Raw genomic sequence first — 13,611 nt, forward strand, 5'->3', positions numbered from 1 at the left:
TGGTGATTGCCATCTACAAGGCAAAAGAACAGAACCTGGCTGGAAACTAGCAGAGGAACAGCAGGTAGAAATAGTCAAAGCAAAGGAAGCCCAAGTAATCTCTCTCCTGTGTAAGACCTGAGAACAAGTCTGTTTCATTGGCTGCATTCACTGCAGCTTCTTTTCCCAAATTGTCCTTAATTTTCACATTCCAGTTGTCTAGTTCTTGTTTTCTTTTGGATAATATCAATCTATGGGAGGTTAGTCTGAAGCTACTTCTAATTTTTAAAAAATATATCACAGTTTGCAATTATGATGTACTTATATTTATGACATATCAAATACCATCTAGCCTACATTTTTACAGTGAGTGCTACTCAAACAAAGATTCCTGCAGGTAAATATAACCAAAATGTTCACCCTGGACATTAAGCCTTATACATTACATTTGAGCCTACCAACAACTGTAATTTGGGTGCTGATCTGAGTCCTAAAACCTCTGACCCCCAAATGTGGCTGTCAATCCATTTACTCCCATCACTGCTGTGTGAGTGCAAAAAAACCACATGAAGGATATGGTTGCTAGGCTGGAACTTGTACTAATGGCTCTTAAGCCATCTTTAAGTTTAGGGATGGATTCTGCCTTTCTTAGAATAACACAAATTTGGAATATTTTTGCTGAACCTAATTCCCAAGCCTAACAGAGCAAGGTTTGGCTTTTGATTTTTCAAGAATTCTAAAAAAAGCTCTTTGTCCTTCTGCTGTGTCACGAATGTCGTGGTGGCACAGAGTACTTAGTGCAATTCTCACTTGGAAAAGCCAGACTTAATGTGATAGTAGCAGGTAAGAGGCGAAATGCAGGTCTCAGTGCTGATGGACAACAAAAAACCTCAGCAGCAACCTCGGAGTCAACAGGAACTCCAGCAAGAGAACCAGGCAATAACAGCTTTGTTTACCCTTGGGGCTACTGAAGATGTGGCAATTAGGAGAAAAAATCGTGAGAGGCATTTTCCTGACTCAGTGTGAAAAAACAGTCCTGGAAAACAGCTTCCCCATAAAGCAAAGAGGAGACAGCCTGAATGTCCAGCTGCCGGCTGGTTCTGTGTGTCCGTGTTAACACACACACCCACTGCTCACCCACAGGGGTTGAATTTACACACACACCCACCAGGCCGTTGTGTTTACACACACATCCACCCGGCTGTTATATTTACACACACACCCACCACTCACCCAGCAGTCTGCTTGTATTTACACACACACACACACACCACTCTTTGTTGTATTTACACACACACACCACTCTGTTTGTTGCATTTACACACACACCCCACACTGTTTGCTGTATTTACACACACACACCCCGCTCTGTTTGTTGTATTTACACAACCACCACACTGTTTGCTGTATTTACACACACACACCCTGCTCTGTTTGTTGTATTTACACATACACCACACTGTTGTATTCATACACACACACCCTGCACTGTTTGTTGTTTTCACACACACACCCCACACTGTTTGTTGTATTTACACACGCACACCCCGCACTGTTTGTTGTATTTACACACACACACCCCCCTGCTCTGTTTGTTGTATTTACACACACACCACACTGTTTGTTGTATTCATACACACACACCCTGCACTGTTTGTTGTGTTTATGCACACACCCACCACACTGTTTGCTGTATTTACACACACACTCTGCATTGTTTGTTGTATTTACACACACCCACTGCTGTTTGTTATATTTACACACACACACCCACTCTATTTTTTGCATTTACATGCACACACCCCACACTGATGTATTTAGACACACACCACACTGTTTGTTGTATTTACACACACCCCCCCACTGTTTGTTGTATTTACACACACCCTGCTCTCTTTGTTGTATATACACACACACCTCGCTCTGTTTGTTGTATATACACACACACCCCGCTCGGTTTGTTGCACTCACACACACACCCTGCGCTGTTTGTTGCACTCACACACACACCCCCCCCCGCTCTGTTTGTTGTATTTACACACACCCTGCTCTGTTTGTTGTATTTACACACACCCCGCTCTGTTTGTTGCACTCACACACACACATCCCGCTCTGTTTGTTGCACTCACACACACACCCTGTTCTGTTGTATTTACACACACACCCCGCTCTGTTTGTTGCACACACACACTCACACACACACACACCTCACACCCACGGGGCCGTTCCCCATCCCGGCCGGTAAAACGGGGCGGGCACTAAAAAGGCGCGCTGCGGCGCAGGCACCGCTGGGATTCGAACCCAGGATCTCCTGTTTACTAGACAGGCGCTTTAACCAACTAAGCCACGGCGCCGCGCGCTGAGCGGCCGCTCCGTGCAGCATTAACCGAGCTGGCCCTGCTCCGGCCCGCCCGGCCCGTGCGGGGCTGCGGACCGCACACGCGCCCGCTCCGGCTTCGGCACCACGCTCGTAGAGAGCGGAGGAAAATTCATAAATGTCGGCTTCTCAGACATTTATAGGTGAAACCGCCTGCAGAGCTCCAGCCCTGCCTCATCCTGCATGCCTCGGCTGGCCACGGTTCGTGGTGTTATACGTATTGTAATATTGGCTTTTTGCAAATATTAAAGTGGATTTTATATGTGTGGCGTTAAAGTGACTTTGTTATAAAGATTTTGTTTTTCTTTCTGCTGTTATTTAAGCTTAGACACAGCAGTGCAATAGCTGGTACCCGTGTGCTTGTGTTGCAATGCTGCTTGGATGGATGACACCCAGTGAGCACAGGATGGGGACACCTGCACGGATCTGCCAGGCAGCAGCATTCCCCCTCTGCAGGCAGCGTGCTCCAAGGCCCCAGCTGGAGCTGGTAACAGAGGGCTGGAACCACAGCCAGGGAATCTGCATGCTCTGAAAAGGCAGAGCCAAGGGGGAGCCAGGCTAAACAATTCTCAGAACGTGTAAACTAGTTTGGGGGAAAGTTTACTGTGCACGAGGGTCTATGAACACGCATGAGGGTCTATGAACATGCAACAGGCTGATGGAAGGGAGAAGGTATTTAAGGGGTGTCTCTGACGGTAGCAGGGTGCTCTTGTCTGAGTGCCCAGATGCACCCGGCTCTAACAGCCTTTGCTGTACGGCCCTCGTCTCCTGGTGTCCTTTATTAACCCGTTTAACTCTCGCAGGACGCGCCGGCGCTCCCCGCGCGCCCAGCCCGCGGCACTCGCACCCCGCCCGGCCCTGCGCTTCCCGCCAGCGCCGCCAGGGGCGCCGTGGCTCCCGGCCGGGCCGCGGCGCTGCCGGGCGCTGCCGGGGCGGGATGGCCTGAGGGGCGGGACGGCGGCCGAGGGGCGGGATGGCGGCCGAGGGGCGGGATGGCGGCCGAGGGGCGGGATGGCGGGATGGCGGGATGGCGGCCGAGGGGCGGGATGGCGCCGAGGGGCGGGATGGCGGCCGAGGGGCGGGATGGCGGGATGGCGGGATGGCGGCCGAGGGGCGGGATGGCGCCGAGGGGCGGGATGGCGGCCGAGGGGCGGGATGGCGGCCGAGGGGCGGGATGGCGGCCGAGGGGCGGGACGGCGGCCTGAGGGGCGGGCCGGCCGCGGGGCGGGATGGCGGCCGAGGGGCGGGACGGCGGCCTGAGGGGCGGGACGGCGGCCGAGGGGCGGGACGGCGGCCGAGGGGCGGGATGGCGGCCGAGGGGCGGGATGGCGGGATGGCGGGATGGCGGCCGAGGGGCGGGATGGCGCCGAGGGGCGGGATGGCGGCCGAGGGGCGGGATGGCGGGATGGCGGGATGGCGGCCGAGGGGCGGGATGGCGGCCTGAGGGGCGGGATGGCGGCCGAGGGGCGGGATGGCGGCCGAGGGGCGGGACGGCGGCCTGAGGGGCGGGATGGCGGCCGAGGGGCGGGATGGCGGCCGAGGGGCGGGACGGCGGCCTGAGGGGCGGGCCGGCCGCGGGGCGGGATGGCGGCCGAGGGGCGGGACGGCGGCCGAGGGGCGGGACGGCGGCCGAGGGGCGGGATGGCGGGACGGCGGCCGAGGGGCGGGATGGCGGCCGCGGCCCGAGGGGCGGCGAGGGCTCCGCGGCCGCGCCGCAGGCTGCCGCGGGTCGCGTTGAAATGTAGGCAGAAGCCCCAGCAGCAGCGGCAGAAAACCAGCAGGGCCGGGCTGCCGCACGCCGGGAGATGCTCCCGCTGCGAAGGGATTGGGGTGGTGGTCCCTCTGAAAAATGCGTATTTTATGATTGGCTTTTCGCAAATATTACGATGAATGTTATATGTGTGATGTTGGAACGTTATGCTGTATTAATTCTCTTAAGTGGTGTGTTAAATATAGTTTTAGGTTCCAACATAATGTTAAAATAGAGACTATGTATGTGGGGGGAGTTTCTTTTTAGGAATGAGATGCTCGCTTCGAAGAACCCCTAAATCTCCCAAAGGAGAGGAATTATTAAGGCTTCCTATCAGAAGAAATTAATTTCTTCAGGCCTTGCTCAGACTCAAAGAGCCATGGGGATTAAAGGAAACAGTTGACATACAACAGACAGAGTTCTTGTTTTAAACAGAATTTATGCATAACCATGAAGGATGTATGAATATGCAACAAGTGTATTGTTTTAAGTGTGATTCCTTTGTTCACAAGTCATGCTTTTCCTGACTTAGTGTCTGAGAGCATCCGGACATCCGTAATTCTTTGCTTTTTATTGTCTTGTAATTGTCCTAACTCTAAACTTTATTATTCTAATCGTATATTTTTATAACCATTTTATCATTATTAAACTTTTAAAATTTTTAAAAACCAAGTGATTGGCGTTTTTCCCAGTCCCCTTCCCAGCGAGGAAGGTCCCGATCCAACAGCTGCTCTTGCGAGAGTAAAACAGTGAGTGGAATCAGCACAGGATGAAAGCTCCGCGGTGGCAGCGAATGCTCTGGGCAGCAGGGCTGGCACCAAAACCACCCCGGTGCCCTCGGACCTGAGAGAGGCAGGAGCTGAGCCCAGCCCTGAGCCCCACCAGAATCCCCAGGGAGCTCTGCACTTCCCAAGGGAAAGCCTTCCCTTAGCCCAGCCAAGGGACTGCACTCAGCTGCACGCCTCCTCCTCCTCCCAGCCACGTCTTCTGTCTCCCAAGTATCATCTTTGCCATCTCTCAGGGAGAAAATTCCCTGAGGGATAAAAAAAGGAAAAATCCTAACCTCCAACACACAAGTAAATGGAAAACAATATATAAAAATTTTATTGATTTAGAAAATTAAGGAGGTATCTTGTTCAAAAATCAAAATACACTCTCAGAATTGTTCAACTGTGAATAAAAACAAATGAGAGTGCAGTGTGCAGAGCATGCTTTCAGGTTCAGTAGTCACAAACCTGTCTGTATTTGTATGTCCCCAAGCCGCAGGTACCTTTTCGCCCATGGAGCTGCTAGTTAGTCACTTGAGTTGCCCAACTCAGCTGGCACCATCAGGGTGTGACCCCAGGTTAATCTGGTGGCAGCAGTCCAGGAGTCATCTTCATTGCAGCATTCAGATCTGCAAAAGAAAAGAGCTCCTTCTTTTGCAGGAGCTGCAAAAGAAAACATCCAGCTACATCACAATGTAGAAATTCACATGAGCCCCCGGCAGTGAAGAGAAGAGGAGCTGTTCAGAGCAGCAGTGGTTTGCAGTAACACTCATTTCATGTTGTGGAGGGACCAAGAGTTGTCTCTGATCCAGTAATGAAACTAGGGCAGTAAGAAACAGTTCCCCACTACTTCCATGCAGACACAGGTAAACCGGCAATCTGATTATTTCTCTTTATTCACCCAAGCATCAAAGAGACACCTAGTTACAGGTGCTGCATTCTTGCTGTAGAATCATGAGCATCATCTGCTTCAAATATGGTAGATCCTGTGCTCCTTCAAAGCAGCTGAGAGTGTCCATGAAATTTTTCAGGTGTGTATTACTGCCACATGTGCTCTAGGCTGTGGGTACTAATGAATACATACATATTTTCCTAATTCTTACAGATCAGTACAGTATTTACTGAAGGAGGTTTTTTTAACCAGTTAATGTTAGGACAATATCTGTGAGTGCTGAGTTAATCTTCTAACATGCTGCAGTGCTTTTACTCCATTATTTTCTTATTATACTTCTTGATGGATATATCAATTAAGCAAATGTTCAAGTTGCCTCATTAAAACCATCAACTTCAATTTACTTATTTAGAGGGACATAAATGTGCATAATTAAACATGTTTTCCTGCAAATGATGAATTAATTACTTACATGATTAGAGTGGTCACTCATGGTTTACCTGAGATGTCCATAGTGTTGAGATTCATCATCCACTAGTATTGACACATCTCTCTTTTTTGGCTAAAAAGAGAGGAACTAACAGAAGCCTTAAATGCTTGGTTCAAGGAAACAGGTTCATGACAATAAAATTCTCCTGCCTTTATATCCCATATTTTTAAGATTTTGCCCCAGGTTGCTGTGCACAAGTAATGACTACCAGCAGCAAAGCAGCAATCTGATATTGCATTGCTGCCCCTGACACATGAAGAACACAGGAAGAGTGAGCCTTTGTAACCATTACAAATCTCTCAAAGTGCATCCTGCAACTTTGAGATACCTGTCTCCATCCAGCAAAGCATCAGAAGCATATTCTGAATTTTAATCACACCAATAGTTCTGTGAAATCTGTGGAGCTGCTTACAATCTCACAGCCAGCACAGGGTACAAGCCTTATTGAAAGGTCATTTTGCAGGACTAGACCCAAGTTATTAAGGAACAAATGACCAGCTGGTTTCTCTGTTAAAAGTAGTTTAACAAGAAATTGTTCTGCAGCTACAACCCACCTGCATTTTAATACATTACAAAAACCAAAAAAAAACCCTACCCATTTTTCATTTAAAAAAGCATCCATCTATCTCTATGCATAAATTTAAACTCAAATATTCAGAGGAAAAATATTTTAAAATTCTAGATTAAAGTCCAATTATCAAAGCAGTCAAAAAAGAAATCTGGATGTTCCAGAACTCTAGTGCTTCCTGAAATCTACAGAGGGAGAAAAGTTTATGAGCATCTCTTACAGGAAACAGTGTTGTAGTCACTGCAATTTAAAAGAAACCTTGCGGTGTTTCAGAGTGGATTTCCCATCCAAAGTAATTCCTAATTCCTCAAAGACAATTTTATTAGTGTCTAGTGGCAGACTCTCTGTGATTATTGCTTTAAGAATGCAAAGCTAAATTGGTTGAGTTTATTTAATGCCATCAATATTTTTAACAGTTCATTTGACATCTCTGTTGTTGCATCCTTCCTTCTTAAAATGGTAACAATGCCCTAAATTGACATAAAGGTTTTCCTGTTGCTGACTTCAAAGTGAGCTTATTGGGTGAAAGCTCAGGAGATCCTAGTGAGCAAGGCTTCTGGCACTGGGAATGTCTTTCTTCAAAAGCATATGAGGAAAAATTATATGGAAAAAGGATCACCTGATAGTCACCTAACAGAATTCTAATTGTTACAATCCATTTGTTGCATGTTTTATTTTTAAATCTAAATGAATTATCATCAGGCTGTGATTCAGCAAACTTTACATTTGTATATGTAAAGGCTGCTTACATATTCTGAAACCAATTCTTAAGGAATGTCAACTCACTGACCTGAGTGGAAGCCTCGCAGAGCTGAGGTCTCAGTAGAAAAATTAACTTCAGAGAAAAATTATTGGTCAAAAACCAATCACTGGTGGTCTAACTTTGGCCCATTATCTCCCTTTCATAAGAGTATACTGAAGAATGGTAGGTTTAATGTCTTTGCAGATGACTCTCTTTGCCTTTCTCAAGTAAGGATCTTCAAACTGAATGGAATTAATTAATGTTATATTTTTTTTAAAAATAAGAATATTTTTATAAATCAAGAGCTGCATTAACAAGATGCAAAAGTAATAAGTCTTGTTTTACCTTGGACATATGCTATTACTGTTGGATGTATTGCATGAAAAACATCTGTGGTATTTTCCGTGTCTCAACCAGATACACCATATTTCCTGTCACAGGAAATACTACATGAAATTACAATGTCTTCATGTTCTGCTGTTCAATAAAGGGAAAATAAAAATTCTTAAAGGTCTGAGGGAGTTTTTTGGCAGATTTCCTATAACCTATAAGCAGATTAGGAAAGAAATCCTTAGTACTTTGTTTTGGTAGAAGCTGATTGAGGTTTTTCAAAATCTTTCAAATCTTGTCAAAAATCAAATTATTCTATTTTTTCAATAGTAATAAACTTAGAATTAGACAAGGACATCCTGTTAAAATCTTAAAATGTTAATTTAGTCAATCTTAAATCTTCTGAGGTGGGTTATTATTATCTTACCCATTTGTATATAAAAAAAGCAAGAAATGCTCATGTTCAGAATTACCTGAGATCAAGCAATTAGCACCAAAACTAGCCTACTTACCCTGATTATATTTTATTTTGCTAACAAAAAATGTTTGTTTTCTTATTTATCAATAACAAAGCAACAATAAATAGAAATTTTGCAGTTGTACCTTCTGCAAGATGCATTTAAAAGGATATATACAAGTATTTTTCAACATATTATTCAGACAATTGTTTCACCTTCTCACACCCACTGATTAAAATTAGATTCTTAAGGGCTGCAGCAAAAATTATTGCACAGCTTAGTTGAAAAAGGGATTATTTTTATTTCAGATGGAAACTTAAGAGCAAAAATGTCATGTATGTAACTTACAGTGCAAGCAGTCAATTCAATTTCATTTCATCATTACAATACATTTAATTATTTCTAACATTAGAATAAATATTAAACCACTATGAATATTTTTTTAAATGAGTGTGAACTGCTGGCATCAGAAGGTTTTTTTGGGTTTTCAGTGGTTAGGTTGCTGGGTAGCCCTCTAACACAAAAGTTGTTCTGCACAAACACAAAGTTGCATTAGACATCAAAGCTATTCAATAAAGTTTCCTGAAAGTGGCAGATTTCCATTAAATGGACTGATCATCGTGTGAGCGACCCAAGATGGATCTCATGGAAATCCTCAGGCAGATCCATGTGAATGCAGCGTTCCTGTAAATTTCATCAAGGGATTCAGCAACTCCCGACACTGAATTGTTCTTCATCATCACCAAAAAAGAAAAACTTATTAACCTATGGACTCTGAATGGAAGACTGACTGCGGAAATCTTGGCCTCAGGTGGAATTTTCCCTATAAAAACCACTTGTGCCAGGCTGGAGGTGTGTGGGCATAGAGGAAAACCTCTGCTGAGGCTGACTCCTTGTGGCACACCCAGGACCGACCCCGGGCTCGGCTCTGTTCTTTCCTTGTGGCTGGCTAGATAGAATTTGATTGCAAATAAATATTTTATTTTTTATTTTAATCTGGCTGGACAAATTTTCATTTATGGGTGTCTGCCAGGGAAAGCAGGAACCTCCCTTGGAATGGGAGGTTATAACTTTGAAAGTACAGGGCTTTCAGGCCGATATGGAAGAGGAGGAGGAGCTGGTTACCGCTGTGTTGACGTACGAGGCAAAGGAAGCACAGGCACGGCGGAAGCCAGAGCAGAGCCCGGCCAGGCTGGTTCAGCACCGGCCCCCGGTGCAGTGCCGGGCACAGCCAGCGGGGGCGCTGGGGGCTCAGGGCGGCGCGGGCGGCGCTGGGTCCTCCGCGCCTGCAGGGGGCGCTGTGCCGCGGGCTGGCGGCCACGCCGCGATGGCGGCGGCACAGGGGCACAGCCAGGGGACGAACCAAGCCACAGAAACCTCCGCGGCCTCAGCAGCAGCCAGGGGCTCGGCTGGACACGGGGCTGCGTCAGAGCCAGCGGCACAGAGCAGGGGCAGCGGCAGCCGGGCCTCTCCGTACAGCGGCCAGGGACGCGCCCTTCGGGAAGGGGAGAGGGTCAGGGCCAGGGTTTCTCTGAGGAACCCGAGTGGATGCTGAGGGTCCTTTCCAGTCAGCCCAGGTGTTAATAAGGTCCCCGTTCAATGGTTGCTCTCAGGAGCAAAACACTCACTCACAGTAGGAGAAAACAGTAATGGGCTGGACTTCACAATGGCAGCAAATTCTTCCACCGTAGCAGCGGCTCAACCGTTCCTGTTCCCTATTGTAAATGCAGGAGAACCCAATGGGAAGAAATGACGATGTTTGACTCAATTTACAAGGTTGAATTATTTCTTTATTATAACTATGCTAAAATACATTGATATACTATATAAAAGGAGAATACTAAAACTACATACTACTTTCTCTGACTCTATCTCTAATTTTAACCCAACTCGTGACCCTCTCTCAAGAGGTTGGATTGGATTAGCCATCAGGCTCAAACAATCCTCACCAGAATCCAACCAAGCACTCACTCCAGGTAAACAATTCTCCAAACACATTCCACATAGGAAAACAAGGAGCAGAAATAGAAATTGTTTTCTCTTCCATTTCTCTCTGTGGCCCTCTATGAAAAATCCTGAGAGGGAGAGAAATGTGCTTGCCACAGTTCCCTCCGAACCAAGGGTGAGAGGAGACAAGGCCAGCCCCCTGCCAAAATCTCACTGTATCCCTGCCCTTCCAAGAGAAAATCCCTGAGCTACAAGAGTGCAGCTACATCCATACCCCACTTCAGCCGCTTCTTTTGTCTTGTAATAACTGGTCATTGTTGTTTCTTAGCAACAAATGAGACAAAATTCCCTGAGAGAAAGAAAAAAAAAGGAAAAGTTCTAACGTCCAACACACAAATTCACCTTCAATGTCTCTCTTATGTCCTTCCCTCTGGTTTTTCATTGATTCATGATTCTCAGTCACAAATACAATCTCTTGTCTTCAAATACAAAGCTCTGTGATTTATTCTCAGATACTCATCTCCCTTGTGCCTTATGTCTGATGCCAGCCTTTGTCACGGTTACATTTTCAAAATATAGGGGGTTCCCTTTGCTGTCCTTCATGTTTTGAAGGATTCATCTATAAATAACTGGAAATCTCTCTCATAATAAAAAGTCCCACTGATGCCTTGGAGTGGCTACATAGAACAGAGGCTAGACAGTGTTCAAAGAATAAAGTAGGTACTTATTAAAGGCCTTTGTCAGGAAAATTAATCCACAAACATCAGAGATTTATATCCAAAAAGGAGACAGAGGAGTCCTGTAACTCTATTCAAATAAAGGGGGAGGCCATGGGAAATTTCCTTTGGGGTCTCTCAAATTTTAGGAGGACGCAGCCTCCTTTTCATCCTCATTTCCTGACTGCATTTCCCTCTCTCCCCATTGGCTGAGGTACTTGACCAAGGTACACCTTTGTTTTTTCCTTGTGTCAATTAGTGGAATTCCTTATGGAATTTATGGTTCTTCCCATTGTTTCTTTCATCTCTCAGTATCCAGTTTTATTTATCAGCAGACCTACAGTTTGTTTGTAAAGACAAATCTCTCTCATTGCATTAATCAATCAATGGAATCCTTCCCATTGTTTCTTTTATCTCTCAGTATCTAGCTCTATTTACCAGCAGACCCACAGCTTGTTTGTAAAGACAAGTCCCTCATTCCTTCCCCCTTCAATAGATACACCTTGGGCAGTGCAAAAGCCTTGCAGAGACTACAGCCAAGATGGATGGTGGTCATGAGTTTCTTAGATGTAAGTTTGATCTATTTGCATATCAGGGGTTAATTGTCCAATTACCACTTCAGAAAATGAAGTCTTATTCCTACCAGTTCACTTTTGTTTATACTTTTCAAGGCCTGAGGCAGATGGTGACCTTGGTTCTCAGGCCTGGAAGGACTGTTTTGTCTGACCAAAACATGGAGCTCAGAGTTATACATTAATGCAGTACAGGTTCTGAAAAAATATAAAACCTAAACCTTAAGGCATCACCACTTAAACATCCTTTTGTTTTGATAGAGCAGCAATCAACAGACTGCTGAAGTGCTGAGATGATGACCCATACCGAATTACTGGCTCATTTATCATAGAACGATTTTGGTTGGAAAAAACCTCTAAGGTGATGAAGTTCAAGCAACAACCCACTGCTGCCAGGCCCACCACTAAACGACGTCCCTTAGTGCCACATTTACAACCCCTCCCTTTAGACCCCTCTGGGGATGATGACACCACCACTGCCCTGGTAGCCTGTTACAATACTTGACAAGTCTTTGCATGAAGAATTTTTTTTAAATATCCAAATCAAGCCTGCCATGGGTAAAGCTGAGGCCGTGGTACTTCTCCATCACCTTCTATCTACTCACCCTGTCACACACAAGTTTTTAATTTAAGTGATTTCAGGAAAAAGGCTATCTTCCTGTTGTATCTGTACAACACCCAAAACATAATCAGTCCTAACCCATAAATAAAGCTTTGAAGTAAAGCCTCAAAAGAAGCATGGCCAGCAGGTTAAGGAAGGTGATCCTGTCCCCCTGCTCTGGTGAGATCCCACCTGGAGCACAGCCTCCAGCTCTGGGCTCCTCAGCACAGGAAAGGCAGGAAGCTCTTGGACCAGGTCCAGAGGAGGCCACCAAGATGATCAGAGGGCTGGGGCAGCTCTATTATGTGGAAAGACTGAGATAATTGTGATTGTTCAGCCTGCAGAAGAGAAGCTTTGGGGTGACCTAATTGTGCCTTTCCAGTGCCTGAAGGGAGCTTGCAAGAAAGATGGAGAGAGACTATTTAAAAGGGCCTGAAGCAACAGGAAAAGGGAAAATGGCCTCAAGCTAAAAGTGGGTAGGTTTAGATTAGTATTAGGAGGAAGCTCTCTGCTGTGAGGGTGGTGACACCCTGGCCCTTAGGTTGCCCAGAGAAGCTGTGGGTGCTGCATCCCTGGAAGTGTCCAAAGCCAGGCTGGACAGGACTTGGAGCTCATTGGGATAGTGGAAGATGTCCCTGCCCATGGCAGAGGGTTGGAACTGGATGAACTTTAAGGCTCCTTCCAACCCAAAAGTTCTGTTTCTATGAAGTTCTTTAGTAAAACAAATAAAAATATGAATCAAAATTTACAAGTAGATTATGGTGCCCAATGACTGTAAGCATCCAGCACAAAAACCCATGAGGACTGCTGAGATGCAGAGTAACTCACATTTCAGAGTATCACAGGATCAGTCATCATACCTTCACCTAGGTCCATTTCCATGATTAACCTAATTTCTACAGATTTTTGTTTGTGCAAGTACAAAGAGATTTTAGAATCAGTCAGAAAGTAGGCAACATAAACTCCCTTCTTGATATGTTCTTTCATTTGTCTTCAATATGAGAATAAAATCTTGTATCTGACTGTAACTACCCTTTCTGACACCAAGTGTCAGATCTAGAGCTGCTCCCTTCCAAGGACTTTCACTGGAAGGAGCTATCCTGCTAACTTGGCAGCCCTTGATAACAGACAAAACTTGAAAATAAATTTATTTTTCACTTTTTCAGTTATTTTCTCAGTGTGTGTCAATGTACTGACACAAGAATGATTAGGAATGTCTCTAAGATCAAAGAAAAAAAAAAGATCAAAGCTATTGTGTGTTCTTGTTCTATTGAGTCAAAAAAGTTTTGCAGTCAAAAGTGCCCTTCTTAGACTTACCCAGTCTTTGTCTGCTGCATGCACTACTAATCTTTGTTTTCCAAAAGATATGTGGACTGTCAGTTCACAGAGATACTGTTTGTTGTTAGGAAGAACTTCAAATGC

The 13,611-nt window shown here is 45.6% G+C and overlaps 1 non-coding gene across 1 annotated transcript; it reads right to left on the minus strand.

Annotated features, from left to right (window-relative positions):
* Window positions 1-2,259: 2,259 nt before the first annotated feature.
* Window positions 2,260-2,333, minus strand: TRNAT-AGU (transfer RNA threonine (anticodon AGU)). Its single transcript has one exon. It is a non-coding gene; the product is annotated as a tRNA-Thr (tRNA).
* Window positions 2,334-13,611: the final 11,278 nt, after the last annotated feature.

The sequence above is a fragment of the Lonchura striata genome, chromosome 11, assembly GCF_050655825.1.
Source record: "Lonchura striata isolate lonStrDom1 chromosome 11, ASM5065582v1, whole genome shotgun sequence".
NCBI lineage: Eukaryota > Metazoa > Chordata > Aves > Passeriformes > Estrildidae > Lonchura > Lonchura striata.